Below are 20,058 nucleotides of genomic sequence, written 5' to 3'. Positions count from 1 at the left end.
GTCTGCTCTTATGGACTGCCCTCTTCAATTCAAACCACAAGTTTTTAATAGGCTTCAAGTCCAGAGACTGAGATGGCCATTACAAAATGTTGATTTTGAAGCCAATTACCAATTTCTTTGTAGATTTTGATATGTGTTTGTGGTTATTGTCTTGACGGAAGATCCACTTGCGGCCAAGTTTCAGTCTCCTGGCAGAGGCAACCAGGTTTTTGGCTAAAATATCCTGTTACTGAGTAAAGTTCATGATGCTGTTGACCTTAAAAAGGGCCCCAGGACCAGTGGAAGCAAAATAGCCTCCTCACATCAAAGATCCACTACCATATTTTATAGTAGGTATGGGATTATTTTCTGCTCATGCGATCTCATTTAGACGCCAAACCCACCACTGGTGTGTGTTGACAATTAATTAATGTTCATGTCATCTGACCAAAGCTCTGGTTCCAATCCAAGTGCCAATGTGGTTTAGCAAACTCCAAGCGTTTACATTTGTTGAGTGTGACATGAAAATATAACTAATTGGCCACGCACAACAATGGTGGGTTTGGCGTCCAACCTTTTTGAGAAAAAACATGTATTACTCCTAGCAAAATGGCGACGACGGAGAAGGGTGACATCTTCCGAGTTCCAACCCGACTTAGCTTTTTTCGTGATTATGTTGACTTTTTTTGTACATAAAGTCCCTGCTATTGTCACACATTCTGAATGTGAGCTTGTGAGATCAGGATGGTTCGTATGAGTCTAAAACTTAACAGGATGTTTGGGCGATATGTGCAAAATATCTAATTGCGATTTTTCAACCAAATATCGTGATTTGACTTGCAATATACTGTATACTGAACAAAAATATACGCGTAACATGTAAAGTGTTGGTCCCATCAGCTGAAATAAAAGATCCCATTACATATGCACAAAAAGCTTATTTCTCTCAAATTTTGTGCACAAATTTGTTTACATCGCTGTTAGTGAGCATTTTTCCTTTGCCAAGATAATCCATCCACCTGACAGATGTGGGATATTAAGAAGCTAATTAAACAGCATGATCATTACACAGGTGCCCCTTGTGCTGGGGACAATAAAAGGCCACTCTAAATGTGCAATTTTGTCACACAACACAATGCCACAGATTTCTCAAGTTTTGAGGGAGCATTCCACTGGCATGCTGACTGCAGGAATATCTACCAAAGCTATTGCCAAAGAATGTAATATTAATTTCTCTACCATAAGCTGCCTCCAACGTCTTTTTAGAGAACTTGGCATTACGTCCAACCGGCCTCACAACCGCAGAGCATGTGTAACCACGCCAGCACAGGACCTCAACATCCGGCTTCTTCACCTGCAGGATCGTCTGAGGCTAGCCACCTGGAGAGCTGATCAAACTGAGGAGTATTTCTGTCTGTAATAAAGCCCTTCTGTGGAGAAAAACAAATTCTAATTGGTTGGGCCTGGCTCCCCAGTAGGTGGGCCTGGCTCCCAATGGGGTGGGCATATGTCATCCAATGGCTGCGCCCCTGCCCAGTCATGTGAAATCCAAAGATTAAGACCTAATTTATTTATTTCAATTGACTGATTCATTATATGAACTGTAACTCAGTAAAATCATTGAAATTGTTGTGTTTATATTTTTGTTGAGTGTACACTGTGTACAAAACATTATGAACAGCTGCTCTTTCCATGACCTAGACTGACCAGGTGAATCCAGGTGAAAGTTATGTTATTGATGTAATTTGTTAAATCCACTTCAATCAGTGTAGGCGAAGGGGATTGTGTATGTGTGCCATTCAAAGGGTGAATGGGCAAGACAAAAGTTTGAAGTGCCTTTGAATGGGGTATGGTAGTAGTTGCCAAGCACACCTGTTCGTGTTAAGCAGTGCAATGCTGCTGTTTTTCACTTTCAACAGTTTCCCATGTGTATTAAGAATGGTCCACCACCCAAAGGACATCCAGACAACTTGACACAACTTTGGGAAGCATTGAAGTCAACATGAGCTAGCATCCCTGTGGAACACTTTCAACACCTTGTAGAGTCCATGCCCAGACGAATAGCAACCGGTAATAGAGCTAGAAACCTGTATTAGAGCTAGCGTTTGCGTTGCCCTAGCTAGTGGCTCCCAAGTGGCACAGCGGTCTAGCACTGGGATGCAGTGCATTAGAGGCATCAATACAGACCCTGGCTCGATTACAGGCTGTATCACAACCAGCTGTGATTGGTTAGGGCGACGCACAATTGGCCCAGCGTTGTCTGGGTTAGGGTTTGGCTGGGGTAGGCTGTCATTGTAAGTAAGAATTTGTTCTTAACTGACTTGCCTAGTTAAATAAAGGTTAAATCAAATAAATACAAAAATAGTGCATTTAGCTTAAGGGCATTTACCCAGCCAGGTGGCGATTAGCTTCAGGTATATGCCAGGTTCCTTACACTAACTCGCTTTTTGCAAAAAGCAAGATAGACAAACTAATATTACAATAGCGAAAACATGTGGATTCATATTTAGAAGCAACGTGGAAAGCAGTATCGTTGTTTTGGAAGAATCTGTTGAGTGCATGCTGAGAGAAACATGCATACCATGAAGGAACTGTCTGTGTGGTGCCTGCCTGTTGAGTGACAGGGGCGGGGCTATGGAGCTAGATACCATCCAAAAGGTTGCACGTACGTGCGGTTAGGATCGTAAGAAAATCCATAAGTAAATTGTTAGGATCTTAAGAAAATCCATGAGTGAAACATGAAACGTAAATGTGACATTTCATCTGTGAACATACAAACACCGTGTTACGATTACGGACTAACATTTTAGGCTTGAACAAATGTTGTGTTACAATTCTGATGTACAATACTCCCTTTCAAAGTTTTTGGCAGTTTCAGCTCACACACACACAAAAAATGTATACCAAACGGCCTGTGAGGAGTGCTACGAGAACAAACATAACTGGAAAGAGGTATCCTGCACGTTTTCAAGTTAAAAGTCTCCATTCTCTATTACTCGGATGAGTTTACTTCACATGTAGGTAGCTAATGTAATGGATTTGTTTGCCAGCGCAAGTCTAGATAGCACTAGCTGTATTATGCCTACAAAACTGAAGTTTCAGTCTGCTAGGTGTACAGTATATACAGCACGGGCATCCCCATGCATGCACCTTATGACTAATTCAATATTGCACCATCCCATTCTCTGTGCTCTGTCTGCAATCATAACCAGTAGTATCAACCAGGAATAATGAAACATAGAATAATAATAGATGTTTGTTGAATCTATGAATTATGTATGACCACTGGAGTCTTTGACACTCAAAATATACTGCTCAAAAAAATAAAGGGAACACTTAAACAACACATCCTAGATCTGAATGAAAGAAATAATCTTATTAAATACTTTTTCTTTACATAGTTGAATGTGCTGACAACAAAATCACATAAAAATAATCAATGGAAATCCAATTTATCAACCCATGGAGGTCTGGATTTGGAGTCACACTCAAAAATAAAGTGGAAAACCACACTATAGGCTGATCCAACTTTGATGTAATGTCATTAAAACAAGTCAAAATGAGGCTCAGTAGTGTGTGTGGCCTCCACGTGCCTGTATGACCTCCCTACAATGCCTGGGCATGCTCCTGATGAGGTGGCGGATGGTCTCCTGAGGGATCTCCTCCCAGACCTGGACTAATGCATCCGCCAACTCCTGGACAGTCTGTGGTGCAATGTGGCGTTGGTGGATGGAGCGAGACATGATGTCCCAGATGTGCTCAATTGGATTCAGGTCTGGGGAACGAGCGGGCCAGTCCATAGCATCAGTGCCTTCCTCTGGCAGGAACTGCTGACACTCTCCAGCCCCATGAGGTCTAGCATTGTCTTGCATTAGGAGGAACCCACCAGCATATGGTCTCACAAGGGGTCTGAGGATCTCATCTCGGTACCTAATGGCAGTCAGGCTACCTCTGGCGGGCACATGGAGGGCTATGCGGCCCCCCAAAGAAATGCCACCCCACACCATGACTGACCCACCGCCAAACCGGTCATGCTGGAGGATGTTGCAGGCAGCAGAACGTTCTCCACGGCGTCTCCAGACTCTGTCACGTCTGTCACGTGCTCAGTGTGAACCTGCTTTCATCTGTGAAGAGCACAGGGCGCCAGTGGCGAATTTGCCAATCTTGGTGTTCTCTGGCAAATGCCAAACGTCCTGCACGGTGTTGGGCTGTAAGCACAACCCCCACCTGTGGACGTCGGGCCCTCATACCACCCTCATGGAGTCTGTTTCTGACCGTTTGAGCAGAAACATGCACATTTGTGGCCCGCTGAAGGTCATTTTGCAGGGCTCTGGAAGTGCTTCTCCTGCTCCTCCTTGCACAAAGGCGGAGGTAGCGGTCCTGCTGCTGGGTTGTTGCCCTCCTACGGCCTCCTCCACGTCTCCTGATGTACTAGCCTGTCTCCTGGTAGCGCCTCCATGCTCTGGACACTACGCTGACAGACACAGAAAACCTTCTTGCCACAGCTCGCATTGATTCACCATCCTGGATGAGCTGCACTACCTGAGCCACTTGTGTGGGTTGTAGACTCCGTCTCATGCTACCACTAGAGTGAAAGCACCGCCAGCATTCAAAAGTGACCAAAACATCAGCCAGGAAGCATAGGAACTGAGAAGTGGTCTGTGGTCCCCACCTGCAGAACCACTCCTTTATTGGGGGTGTCTTGCTAATTTCCTATAATTTCCACCTGTTGTCTATTCCATTTGCACAACAGCATGTGAAATTTATTGTCAATCAGTGTTGCTTCCTAAGTGGACAGTTTGATTTCACAGAAGTGTGATTGACTTGGAGTTACATTGTGTTGTTTAAGTGTTCCCTTTATTTTTTGGAGCTATGTAAAGAAAAAATATTTAATAAGATTATTTCTTTCATTTAGATCTAGGATGTGTTGTTTAAGTAGTTCCCTTCATTTTTTTGAGCAGTATATCTTTTTTTACATTGTTTGCAAACTGATATGTGAGACGTATTAATGCCAAAATAACATGCAAAATAGGCAAGCCCACCCCACCAAAAAATACTTTTTTTATTTATTAGATTTTTTGCTCAAATTGGGGGTGCTCGAAATAGGCTCTGCCCCACCTGCCCTGAATGACGGGTCGCCACTGCTCCAACTTCCATACAAGGCGTACAAGGCCCTCTCCCTCCCTCCTTTCGTCAAATCTGAACATGACTCCATTTTGCTCCTCCCTTAATATAGGCAGAAACTCAAACAGGAAGTACCCTTGCTAAGGACTATACAACATTTGTCTGACCAATCGAAATCCACGCTTTGTTTTGATGACGCGGACTGGGATATGTTCCGGGTCGCTTCCGAGAATAATATTGACGAATACACTGAGATGGTGACTGAGTTTATCAGGAAGTGTATAAGAGATGTTAAACCTACCCTAACCATAAACCATGGATAGACGGCAGCATTCACAGAAAAGTGAAAGTGCGAACCACCGCATTTAACCATGGCAAGATGACTGGGAATATAGCAGAATACAAACTGAGTAGTCATTCCCTCCGCAAGGCAATCAAACAGTCGAAAGGTCAGTATAGAGACAAAGTGGAGTTGCAATTTAATGGCTCAGACACGAGACATGTGTTGCAGGGTCTACAGACAATCAAGGATTACAAAAGGAAAACCAGCCACGTCGCGGACACTGACATCTTGCTTCCGGACAAGCTAAACATGTTCTTTGAGGATAACACAGTGCCACCAACGCGGCACGCTACCAAGGACTGTGGGCTCTCCTTCTCCGTGGCCGACATGATTAAGACATTTAAACGTGTTAACCCTTGCCAGATGGCGTCCCTAGCCGCATCCTCAGAGCATGCGCAGAGCAGCTGGCTGGTGTGTTTATGGACATGTTCAATCTTTCCCTATCCCAGTCTGCTGTCCCCACGTTTTAAGATGGCCACCATTGTTCCTGTACCAAAGAATGCAAAGACAACTGAACTAAATGACTATCGCCCAGTAGCACTCACTTCTGTCATCATGAAGTGCCTTGAGCTCATATCATCTCAACCTTACCTGTCACCCTAGACCCACTTCAATTTGCTTACCGCCCCAATAGGTCCACAGACAATGCAATCGCCATCACACTGCACACTGCCCTATCCCATCTGGACAAGAGGAATACCTATGAAAGAATAATGTTAATTGATTATAGCTCAGAATTAAACACCAAAGTACCCTCCAAGCTCATCATTAAGCTTGAGGCCCTGGGTTTGAACCCCGCCCTGCGCAATTGGGTCCTGGACTTCCTGACGGGCCACCCCCAGATGGTGAGGGTAGGAAACAACACCTCCACTTCGCTGATCCTCAACACGGGGGCCCCACAAGGGTGTGTGCTCAGCACCCTCCTGTACTCCCTGTTCACCCATGACTGCGTGGCCAAGCACGTCTCCAACACAATCATCAAGTTTGCAGACAACACAACAGTAGTAGGCTTGATTATCAACAACGAAGAGACATCCTACGGGGAGGAGGTGAGGGCTCTGGGAGTGTGATGCCAGGAAAATAACCTCTCACTCAACGTCAACAAAACAAAGGAGATGATCGTGGACTTCAGGAAACAGTAAAGGGAGCACCCCCACTATCCACATCGACGGGACAGCAGTGGAGAAGGTGGAAAGTCTTAAGATCCTCTGTGTACATATCACCGACAAACTGAAATGGTCCACCCACACAGATAGTGTGGTGAAGAAGGCGCAACACTGCCTCTTCAACCTCAGGAGGCTGAAAAAATGTGGCTTGTCATCAAAAACCCTCACTAACTTTTACAGGTGCACAATTGAGGGCATCCTGTCAGACTGTATCACCGCCTGGTACGGCAACTGCACCGTCCACAACCGCAGGGCTCTCCAGAGGGTGGTGTGGTCTGCACAATGCATCACCGGGGGCAAACTACTTGCCCTCCAGGACACCTACAACACCCGTTGTCACAGCAAGACAAAAAAGATCATCAAGGACAATAGCCACCCGAGCCACTACCTTTTCCAGAAGGCAAGGTCAGTACAGCTGCATCAAAGCTGGGACAGAGAGATTGAAAAACAGCTTCTATCTCAAGGCCATCAGATTATTAAACAGCCACCACTAGCACAGAGAGGTGGCTGCCTACCTACAGACTTGATATCATTGCCCACTTTAATTAATGGAACACTAGTCACTTTAATAATGCCACTTTAATAATGTTTACATATCTCGCATACTCATCTTATATGTACAGTTGAAGTCGGAAGTTTACATACACTTAGGTTGGAGTCATTAAAACTTGTTTTTCAACCACTCCACACATTTCTTGTTAACAAACTATAGTTTTGGCAAGTCGGTTAGGACATCTACTTTGTGCATGACACAAGTCATTTCTCTAACAATTGTTTACAGACAGATTATTTCACTTCTAATTCACTGTATCACAATTCCAGTGGGTCAGAAGTTTACATACACTAAGTTGACTGTTAATAAATCCTGTTGGGGCTAGGGGGCAGTATTTTCACGGCCGGATGAAAAACGTACCCAATTTAAACAGGTTACTACTCTGGCCCAGAAAATAGAATATGCATATTAGTAGATTTGGATAGAAAACACTCTGAAGTTTCTAAAACCGTTTGAATGGTGTCTGTGAGTATAATAGAACTCATATGGCAGGCAAAAAACATGAGAAAAAATGAATCAGGAAGTGGGAGAAATTAGAAATGTAGTTTTTCTTTTGAATCCCTTGAAAAACTACAGTGACATAGGATAAACGTTGCACCTCCTAACTCTTCCATTGGCTGTCAACAATCTTTAGGAACTGGTTTCATCCGTCATCTGTTACCGGGCAGAAAATTGTGGCTCAGTCAATCACTGGCCAGTCTGAGGACAGGTGTCTTATGATGCGCATGCACGTGACTTCGTTGTTTTTATACTTTTCTTCTGGGATGAATACCTATTGCCCGGTTGTAAAATTATCGCATTTTTACGTTAAAAAATACCCTAAAGGATTGATTGTAAACATCGTTTGACGTGTTTCTACAAACGGTAATGGAACTTTGAACATTTCGTCTATGGATTTGCGTCCACGCCACATGGCATTGTAAAGTGTTCTGGATGGGTCAACAAAACGGAAGTATTTGGACATAAATGATGGACTTTGCAGAACAAATGAACATTTCTTGTGGAAGTGGGTGCCCATCCGAGTGCATTCCGCCAAAGATCAGCAAAGGTAAGTAAATATTTCGAACATATTTTTTTAGATTTGTCGACGTCGTGGTTGTAGGCTAACTGTATAGCTTAGCATTGAAGGCTAAGTTCTGTACTCAGAATATTGAACAATGTGCTTTTTCCGTAAAGTTATTTTGAAATCTGACAAAGTGGTTGCATAAAGGAGTAGATTATCTCTAATTCTTAAAATAATTGTTGTCAAATTTTTCAACGTTTGAGTTCTTCTGTAAATTAAATGTGCCTATTCATCGGCAGTTATGGGGAGAAAACATTTTCTGAACGTAACGCGCCAATGTAAAAATTGGGTTTTTGGATATAAATATAAACTTGATCGAACAAAAAATGCATGTATTGTCTAACATGATGTCCTAGGAGTGTCATCTGGTGAAGATTGTCAAAGGTTAGTGCTTAATTTTAGCTGTATATCTGGTTTTGTGATGGCTATCCGTGCTTGAAAAATTGATTTTTTTTGCTAAGGTGCTATGCTAAAATAATCTAATGTTTTGCTTTCACCGTAAAGCCTTTTTGAAATCGGACAATGTGATTGGATTAACAAGTAGAGTATCTTTAAAATGCCGTATAATACTTGAATTTTAATTTTGAGATTATTTTGGTTTGAATTTCGCGGCGTGCTATCTCACTGGTTGTTGTCCAACCAATCCCGCTAACGGTATTTTATCTCGAAGGGGTCCTCAAGAGGTTTTAAACAGCTTGGAAAATTCCAGAAAATGATGTCATAGCTTTAGAAGCTTCTGATTGACTCAAATTATGTCAATTAGCCTATTGGAGGTATACCTGTGGATGTATTTCAAAGCCTACCTTCAAACTCAGTGCCTCTTTGCTTGACATCATGGGAAAATCAAAAGAAATCAGCCAAGACCTCAGAAAGAAATTGTAGACCTCCACAAGTCTGGTTCATCCTTGGGAGCAATTTTCAAACTCCTGAAGGTACCACATTCATCTGTACAAACAATAGTACGCAAGTATAAACACCATGGGACCACGCAGCCATCATACCGCTCAGGAAGGAGACACGTACTGTCTCCTAGAGATGAACGTACATTGGTGCGAAAAGTGCAAATCAATCCCAGAACAACAGCAAAGGTCTTGTGAAGATGCTGGAGGAAACAGGTAGAAAAGTATCTATATCCACAGTAAAATGAGTCCTATATCAACATAACCTAAAAAGCCGCTCAGCAAGGAAGAAGCCACTGCTCCAAAACCACCATAAAAAGCCAGACTATGGTTTGCAACTGCACACGGGGACAAAGATTGTACTTTTTGGAGAAATGTCCTCTGGTCTGATGAAAAATGTAACTGTTTGGCCATAATGATCATCGGTATGTTTGGAGGAAAAAGGGGGACGCTTGCAAGCCGAAGAACACCATCCCAACCCTGAAGCATGGGGGTGGCAGCATCATGTTGTGGGGGTGCTTTGCTGCAGGAGGGACTGGTGCACTTCACAAAATAGATGGCATCATGAGGGACGAAAATTATGTGGATATATTGAAGGAACATCTCAAGACATCAGTCAGGAAGTTAAAGCTTGGTTGCAAATAGGTCTTCCAAATAGACAATGACCCCAAGCATACTTCCAAAGTTGTGGCAAAATGGCTTAAGTACAACAATGTCAAGGTATTGGCATGGCCATCACAAAGCCCTGACCTCAATCCCATAGAAAAATTGTGGGCAGAACTGAAAAAGCGTGTATGAGCAAGGTGGCCTACAAGCCTGACTCAGTTACACGAGCTCTGTCAGGAGGAATGGGCCAAAATTCACTCAACTTATTGTGAGAAGCTTGTGGATTGCTACCCGACATGTTTGACCCAAGTTCAACAATTTAAAGGCAATGCTACCAAATACTAATTGAGTGTACCGGCTCCGACGCTCGTCTTATGTGGCAGGGCTTGCAAACTATTACAGACTACAAAGGGAAGCACAGCCGCGAGCTGCCCAGTGACACGAGCCTACCAGGCGAGCTAAATCACTTCTATGCTTGCTTCGAGGGGACGTGTGCTCTGGGCATGTGCTGACCAACTGGCAGGTGTCTTCACTGACATTTTCAACCTGTCCCTTACTGAGTCTGTAAAACCAACATGTTTCAAGCAGACCACCATAGTTCATGTACCCAAGAACACTAAGGTAACCTGCCTAAATGACTACAGACTCGTAGCACTCACATCTGTAGCCATGAAGTGCTTTGAAAGGCTGGTCATGGCTCACATCAACACCATTACCCCAGAAACCCGAGACCCACTCCAATTTGCATACCGCCCCAACAGATCCACAGATGATGCAATCTCTACTGCACTCATCAAGTTTGCCGATGACACAACAGTGGTAGGCCTGATCATTGACAACGATGAGACAGCCTATAGGGAGGAGGTCAGAGACCTGGTCGCGTGGTGCCAGGACAACAACCTCTCCCTCAACATGATCAAGACAAAGGAGATGATTGTGGCCTACAGGAAAAGGAGGACCGAGCACGCCCCCATCCTCATCGACGGAGCTGTAGTGGAACAGGTTGAGAGCTTCAAGTTCCTTGGTGTCCACATCACCAACATACTATCATGGTCCAAACACACCAAGACAGTTGTGAAGAGGGCACGACAAAGCCTATTCCTCCTCAGAAGACTGAAAAGATATAGCATGGTTCCTCAGATCCTCAAAAGGTTCTACAGCTGCACCATCGAGAGCATCCTGACTGGTTGCATCACTGCCTGGTATGGCAACTGCTCAGCCTCCGACCGCAAGGCACTACAGAGGGTAGTACGTATGGCCCAGTACATCACTGGGACCAAGCTTCCTGCCATCCAGGACCTCTATATCAGGCGGTGTCAGAGGAAGGCCCTAAAAATGGTCAAAGACTCCAGCCACTCCAGTCATAGACTGTTCTCTTTGCTACAGCACGGCAAGCGGTATCGGTGATCTCTATACACCCGTTGCAAGACCCACTGGTTGATGCTTATTTATAAAACCCTCTTAGGCCTCACTCCCACCTACAGTTGAATCACAATTCCTGACATTTAATCCTAATAACAATCCCCTGTCTTAGGTCAGTTAGGATCACCACTTTATTGTAAGAATGTGAAATGTCAGTATAATAGTACAGAGAATGATTTATTTCAGCTTTTATTTCTTTCATCACATTCCCAGTGGGTCAGATGTTTACATGCACTCAATTAGCATTTGGTAGCATAGCCTTTAAATTGTTTAACTTGGTTGAAACGTTTTGGCTAGCCTTCCACAAGCTTCCCACAATAAGTTGGGTGAATTTTGGCCCATTCCTCCTGACAGAGCTGGTGTAACTGAATCAGGTTTGTAGGCCTCCTTGCTCGCACACGCTTTTTCAGTTCTGCCTACAATTTTCAGGGCTTTGTGAAGGCCACTCCAATACCTTGAATTTGTTGTCCTTAAGCCATTTTGCCACAACTTTGGAAATATGCTTGTGTAACAGTGTAGGTTCTGTCCCTCTCTTCGCCCCAACCTGGGCTCGAACCAGGGACCCTTGCACACATCAACAACTGACACCCCACGAAGCATCGTTACCCATCGCGCCACAAAAGCCGCGGCCCTTGCAACGCAAGGGGCAACCCTACTTCAAGTCTCAGAGCGGGTGACGTCACCAATTGAAACGCTATTAGCGCGCACCACCACTAACTAACTAGCCATTTCACATCGGTTACACTCACCCCCCCTTTGACCTCCTCCTTTTCCGCAGCAACCAACGATCCGGGTCAACAGCATCAATGTAACAGTGTAGGTTCCGTCCCTCTCTTCGCCTCAACCCGGGCTCGAACCAGGGACCCTTGCACGCATCAACAACTGACACCCACCGAAGCATCGTTACCCATCGCGCCACAAGAGCCACGGCCCTTGCAACGCAAGGGGCAACCCTACTTCAAGTCTCAGAGCGGGTGACGTCACCGATTGAAACGCTATTAGCGCGCACCACCGCTAACTAACTAGCCATTTCACATCGGTTACACTTGGGGTCATTGTTCATTTGGAAGACCCATTTGCGACCAAGCTTTAACTTCCTGACTGATGTCTTGAGATGTTGCTTCAATATGTCCACATAATTTTCATTCCTCATGATGCCATCTATTTTGTGAAGTGCACCAGTCCCTCCTGCAGCAAAGCACCCCAACAACATGATGCTGCCACCCCCGTGTTTCATGGTTGGGATGGTGTTCTTCGGCTTGCAAGCCTCCCCCTTTTCCCTCCAAACATAATGATGGTCATTATGGCCAAACAGTCCTATTTTTGTTCCATCAGACCAGAGGACATTTTTCCAAAAAGTACGATCTTTGTCCCCATGTGCAGTTGCAAACCGTAGTCTGGCTTTTTTATGGCGGTTTTAGAGCAGTGGCTTCTTCCTTGCTGAGTGTCCTTTCAGGTTATGTCGATATAGGACTCGTTTTACTGTGGATATAGATACTTTTGTACCTGTTTCCTCCACCATCTTCACAAGGTCCTTTGCTGTTGTTCTGGGATTGATTTGCACTTTTCGCACCAATGTACGTTCATCTCTAGGAGACAGAACGCGTCTCCTTCCTGAGCGGTATGATGTCTGCGTGTTCCTATTGTTTGTACAGATACTTGCGTACTATTGTTTGTACAGATGAACGTGGTACCTTCAGGCGTTTGGAAATTGCTCCCAAGGATGAACCAGACTTGTGGAGGTCTACAATTTTTTTCCTGAGTTCTTGGCTGATTTCTTTTGATTTTCCCATGATGTCAAGCAAAGAGGCACTGAGTTGGAAGGTAGGCCTAGAAATACATGCACAGGTACACCTCCATTTGACTCAAATGATGTCAATTAGCCTATCAGAAGCTTCTAAAGCCATGACATCATTTTCTGGAATTTTCCAAGCTGTTTAAAGGCACAGTCATGTAAACTTTATAAGTGAAATAATCTATCTGTAAACAATTCTTGGAAAAATTACTTGTCATGCACAAAGTAGATGTCCTAACCAACTTTCCAAAACTATAGTTTGTTAACAAGAAATTTGTGGAGTGGTTGAAAAACGAGTTTTAATGACTCCAACCTAAGTGTATGTAAACCTCCGACTTCAACTGTATCTGAGATACCTACTGCAGCCCTCATCCTCCACATACAACACCCGTTCTGCCAGTCACATTCTGTTAAAGGTCCCCAAAGCACACACATCTCTGGGTTGCTCCTCTTTTTAGTTCGCTGCAACTAGCGACTGGAAGGAGCTGCAAAAAACACTCAAACTGGACAATCTCTTCATTCAAAGACTCAATCATGGATACTCTTACTGACAGTTATGGCTGCTTCGCATGATATTGTTGTCTCTAACTTCTTGCCCTTTGTGCTGTTGTCTGTGCTCAATAATTTTGTACCATGTTTTGTGTTGCTACCATGTTGTGCTGCTGCCATGTTGTGTTGTCATTTTGTGTTGCTACTATGCTGTGTTGTCACGTGTTGCTGTAGTGTTGTGGTGTCTCTCTTGTCGTGATGTGTGTTATATTTTTTAATTTAATTTAAACATTTTAATCCCAGCCCCAGTCCCCGCACAAGGCCTTTTGCCTTTTGGTAGGCCGTCATTGTAAATAAGAATTTGTTCTTAACCGACTTGCCTATTTAAACAAAGGTTAAAAAAAATATATATATATATTCTGGGGAGCACTACTTTATTTAGTCTCCTAGGGCAACAAGTTATGACAGAAGAGATGCTGCATGTAGGCTATCTAACTTTAGCTGACAAACAAATGTCGGAAATTTGTATAATATGGCCTTCCAAATGACGGAAATTATAAGCAGAAACTTCTAAATTAGCTGTGAATAAGTAGCCAGTGGGCTATAGGGTCCAGTATGGAGTATCAGCAAAATAAATTGTTATGGGTGATCTAACTGCACAGGTAGCCTACTTGTTGATGTGATTTGTTTGACAATCCGATGAAAACATCATCACACAACATCCATGATAACTGAGCCTGCTCAGATAGCGAAAAAAAACAGTAAACGGATCAGATGTTTACATGCCACAGTAGGTTATCCCCTCGAAGATCAGCATATCCCAGGCATCTTATCCGGGTTTCTTATAACCGGGATACAAGCTTTTTCGGGTTATTGTAAATACAGAATACTTGAGTATCCCGAATAATAACGGGATATTGGTGAGCATGTTAACGTGGTCACTGAGAACTTAACATGGTCCACACACTCGCACAATAGTGAAGAGGGCACGACAGCGCCTCCTGCTCATCAGGGGGCTGTTGTTGTTTGGATGAATCTGTTGAGTGCATGCTGAGAGAAACAGCCACAGCATGGAGGAACTGTCTGTGTGCCTTAGAGGAACTGTCACTACAGCCCCAATATTGCTCAGTATTTGATTTATTTATTTTATACAGTCATTTTTGCTCACCTTTATTAAGGGTGTCAATAATTTTGGACCCCACGGTACTGTATATCAAGCCTTATACTGTATTGTAAATGAATTAGTAAAGTCATCCTTAAGTCCACAAGAAAGTAAGCCCAAACCTTGATAGACAAATGAGATTGTTTTTGAATTGCAAGCAAAATGACTCCCCCACTAGCTACATCAATAAATAAAATAAGAAAACTTCCAACCATTCTCTATAATTTGGTCTGTTTAAAGTCCAAAAGGTATCAAGTACCTACTTTAACTCATTGTGTTAGACATGTCCAAAAGGTATTGAGTGCCTGTTTTTACTCATTGTTAGACTGATCCTGGGTTGCTGTATCATGTCACATGCACTAACAGAAGACATCTGCTTAAAATTCATATAATTTTCATATAATATATAAAGTACATTTAACTCTGATTCACACTATAGGGCAAATCGAGCCAATCCATGCTGAGCTGAAGTGGGCTGGTCGAGGCTGGCCTGGTTACGCATACACCTTAGCTGCTGGAACTATGCTGGAAAGGACTCTTTAGGATCTGCCCCTTTTTTTCAATTTTCGCCAAAAATTACATACCCAAATCTAACTGCCTGTAGCTCAGGACCTGAAGCAAGGAAATGCATATTCTTAATACCATTTGAAAGTAAACACTTTGAAGTTTGTGGAAATGTGAAATGAAAGTAGGAGAATATAACACATTAGATCTGGTAAAAGATAATACAAAGAAAAAAACCATGCGTTTTTTTTATGCAATAGAAAGGCCATAATGTATTATAACATCCCAGGCGCAATTTTGATTTTGGCCACTAGATGGCAGCAGTGTACACGTAACGTTTTAGACTGATCCAATGATCAATTGCATTTCTGTTCAAAATGTTGTATCAATACTGCCCAAATGTGCCTAATTGGTTTATTCATAATTTTTCAAGTTCATAACTGTGCACTCTCCTCAAACAATAGCATGGTATTCTTTTACTGTAATAGCTACTGTAAATTGAACAGTGCCGTTAGATTAACAAGAATTTAAGCTTTCTGCCAATATCAGATATGTCTATGTGTCACGTCCTGACCAGAATAGGGGTCATTTTGTTATTGTAGTTGGTCAGGACGTGGCAGGGTGTGTTTGTTTTGTGTGTTTCGGGGTTTTTTGGGTTATGTTCTATGTTAAAATATTTCTATGTTTGTTCTAGTTCTTCTTTTTCTATGTTTAGTTTATTGGGTTGACCTTCAATTGGAGGCAGCTGTTCCTCGTTGCCTCTAATTGAAGGTCCTATTTAGTAGGGGTGTTTTTCCATGGGTTTTGTGGGTAGTTGTTTATTTGTATAGCTGTGTAGCCTTACAGGACTGTCGTTCGGTTTTTTCTTGTTTTGTTTAGTATTCACGTTTAAAAAATAAAAGTTACGTATGGACACTTACCACGCTGCGTATTGGTCCGATATTTCTTACTCCTCAGACGACGAAACTTATGACACTATGTCCTGGGAAAGGTTCTTGTTACTTACAACCTCATGCTAATCGCATTAGCCTACATTAGCTCAACCGAACCCCTGGGGGACCCACCAATCCTGTAGAGGTTAAAAGTAGCCCTATATTGTGAATCAGGTATAATTGTCAACCATTGACCAAACTCATTTATTTTTGATATACAGACACCTGTTGGAAAAAGAATGACTGACTCCCTTTTAATAACTGATGTACAGAACTAACTAATAAACTACATATTAACTTAGCATTAGCAAAGTGCTTTTAATAACATTATATCTTATTAACTGGCACGTTTTATATAACTTGGTGTGTTTTAATGTTATTAACTTGAATAAAATACATTACCAGCTAGTAAACAAGCAGACATTTTGACAGGTACAGTATCTCACACAGGTGCAGATCTAGGAATGAGGTATGTTCTCCCCTCTTTCTAGTAGTCACATGCTAAATGCTTTACTCAGTTTTGTCAGTAACATTTATTTTTTTATCAATGTTTTGTATCTGGCATTTATTTAGTTTCTTCCCTCCAAAAACAGTTAATAGAAAGTCATGATCATGTCTTTCTCTACCTTTTAGGAAGTAATTCTGATTTGAGAGACAAACATGCATTGTTCAAGCTCTGCGTAAATCAGAACATTTGTACAAAGAAAGTTTAAAACACATTTCTGAAGTCAGAAAATGGCCTTTTGTAAAATAACTCCACGTTAGCCATGGGAGATCAGACTATATAGGGTAGCTAACCCTGTAATGCACATGAACATGTGGCTCACCTCTCCTCTGTCAGACAGGCCTTAAAGACGAGGCCTTGTCACTAGCAGATGGGGAGAATGAGCTTTCTTTATGACAGACCTTGGCACCAAGATCAAAGGTTCAATTAGAACCATCTGCCCTGATAACCTGCCAGCTACAGGCCCTAGTCATTTTAACATGGCGAGCAGCTGCAAACATTGCCCGTGCTTTATTACATTTCTTTAGGGTGTTAACCTGGATTTCATCAAACATCGTTATTTTCCCCCCTCTGCCTCCCAAGTGAAAGAGTCATCAATCATCACAAATCCAGGAATAGTTTTTGGTGCACAGATTGGGTATTTGAAGCCATGCCATACCAGCACATATCTATAGTGAAAGGACTATCTTCAGAGAGGACACCTCTCCTTCCCTTGTGGTTTCTTTCAAAATAAATGGTCAACCACAGATGACTGATGTGTCAGACCTGCAGGTGCTTTCGCTGTAAATGCATTTGGCTGTTGAATGTGCTCTAACATTGTCACTGTGCCGGTAAGGAATACACTTGTAGAATACACTTTTAATGCAGTGTGTTGCTCACAGATTGCACTGTACGCCAAATGTTCTTTGTCTATGCATTCTGTATTTTAGTGTAAGACTGTAAAACCCGAACACCAGGAGTAAATTCCACAATCAGTCCTCTCTCAGAAAAGTTCTGTCTATTATTACAAGGGGAGGCTTGACAGAAGATGAAAGTGTTTTGTGCTTAAAAATATAATAGGAGTGGAAATTAATTTCTCTCCCTTGAAATGTGGTACTTTCTAAGGCTACATCAGTGGTAAATTGCCCAAGTGGAATTAGAAACTTCCTCTCCCATGATGTCAGGACTTGAGATGGATGCGGAATATGATGCATATGCATCATGTGAAATCTAAAACTGTAGGGGAATTATTACCATGTCTCTACCCCACACACACACACACACACACACACACACACACACACACACACACACACACACACACACACACACACACACACACACACACACACACACACACACACACACACACACACACACAGTGTTTCCATGGCTTTGCATTGAGCAGGTTTCTCTGTAACTTCTATGGCCAAGACATGCCTGATACAAGCATAGCACAGCACCGACTTCAACCCCTATTAGTGGTAAGACAGTGGAACTGCAGGGCAAAATCTATATGCTTCTGTTGCCAAAACTTTTACACACATCTGTAATTGACATCAATGCAATGATTTAAGGGAAAATGTAATGTGTGTGCATCTCAAATAATGATTCCGCCTGCCTATAGTGAAAACCCACATGCTACCTTCCACTAACAAGCCACTTTCAATACCACATGATTTCAATCAACCATAGGAAAGGAACCATTGACAATATGGTATCAGGATACATGCCAGTACTATAAATTGCTTTGCAGGTCCCCCTGCTGGTAAGAGAATTCTAGAACAACAATGTACATATTTATCGCCAATAGAGGGCGATGGGGACCAGATCAATGATTAAAAAGTGTGTTCTAAAAGTAATGTAACAATAAGCCTGTTATCAACTATTTATCTTTACACTAAACTATTCTTATTTAACATTTATTTAATGAATGCATCAATAAAAAGCATTGTTTTAGCATTTAAAAAATATAATCTTTGTTGAAAAGAATTAAAATATTCAACAGTGGGTGATGCTGTCAGTTTCTAATAATTCTGTTTAGCCACGATGACAGTTAGAGTACTGTAGGTATATGCATTTTAATGCACATATTTCTTAAACACTATTAACCATCCCCGAAACGTCAAGTCTGGCCTTTTAGAACCTAATGGGAGGTTAGGAAAGTTGTCTGAATGCCTCTTTTGTTAGTTAGTTGTGTGTTTTTCAAGTCTGTCATTGATGTATTGCTAAGTACAATATCCTCCTGACCCGAGCCCTCGTGATGACATCGAAAACTCTCTCTCCTCTGTAAAGGCTACGTTTTTGGACACTCAAACCCACTCTCATACAATGAGGGCTAAAGAAAGTCAGAGGTTGTTGTTGGTGAGTGTGGTGTGTGTGTGTGCGCATGCGTGTGTGTGTGACAGGGTGGGAGGTGTGTTGTGAAGGAAGTCCTCTTTGATATGAGCACAGTGTGCTGGGCAGCTCCTCACTCCCCTCCTCGCTCCAGCTCAAATACCGCAGTCTGTTTGAAGTGGAAACACAAAACAAATGCATGTGTTTTACTCTGCTCCTTTGTCTCTACGTCTCTGGGCTCCATAGTATATCACAGCGGTATCAGCTGTCTGGACGGCCAGATCCCAGAGAGATGTTTACATATTTACCTCTGATAGCTGCATGACCAGCTGGGCCATCGTGTGGGGCCATGTGTCCAGACCAAAGAGGGTCTGTTTGGGCTTGTTTCAGCCTCCGGGCCAGCGTCGTAAATCAGAGACAGCCAGATCAGGAATCAGGTTCTGCAGAAGGAAGGAATTCAAAGAGAGATGTGCTTTAGTTTAGACAGACTCCCCATCACATCACCAGAAGGCCACAAAACAGGCACATTATATCATTAGACATCTAATCAGTCACAATCACTGAGCCTTGTGTCTTGGACTGGGGACATGGGGAATAATGAGCTGGTAATTATCTGCTCCACACTGCTTCAATTGCTGAGTAAAAGCTTAACAAAGATGAAACTCAACCTGACCGTAGCTGGACTTTTTGAGTAGATTATGTTTAGCGGTGCTTCCTCTATAAATAAGTTGCTAAGGTCGTTTTTATTTCTTTATATAAGATTGCCTTATCAAACAATGACAGTGACAGTGACATAGTGTTTTTACACAACCAATATTTTCAAATGTGGTGTTGCATTGCATCTTTTATTGTTGGAGAGTAAAAAGTAAAGGGTCTGCTAAGTCATTGCCATTAGGTATATCATCTAACCCACATTATAAAAATACTTGAGAATACTTGCTTGTAAACACACTTCTATATGACTCCAGATGAAAGACAACCTATGTTTTGATTCGCCATATTACCATTGATCGTTGCTTAGGGCTTTGTGGCGACGTGGCTGTTTTGTTGCAGCGTCCTGCCGTCAGTGTGGCTGTCGACTCCCTCTCTCAGGAAGTTGCTCTTAAAGGCTCAAGGGTCTCACCCATAACAAACTCCAAGCCCACACACACCCACACACATGGCCAAAATTGTCAAGTATTTCCTATGGGTATTATTATT

The sequence above is a fragment of the Salmo salar genome, chromosome 13 (assembly GCF_965601325.2).
Source record: "Salmo salar chromosome 13, fSalSal1, whole genome shotgun sequence".
Classification (NCBI taxonomy): Eukaryota; Metazoa; Chordata; class Actinopteri; order Salmoniformes; family Salmonidae; genus Salmo; species Salmo salar.
The sequence above is the reverse complement of the archived record's forward strand: the minus strand, read 5'-3'. Positions refer to the sequence as shown.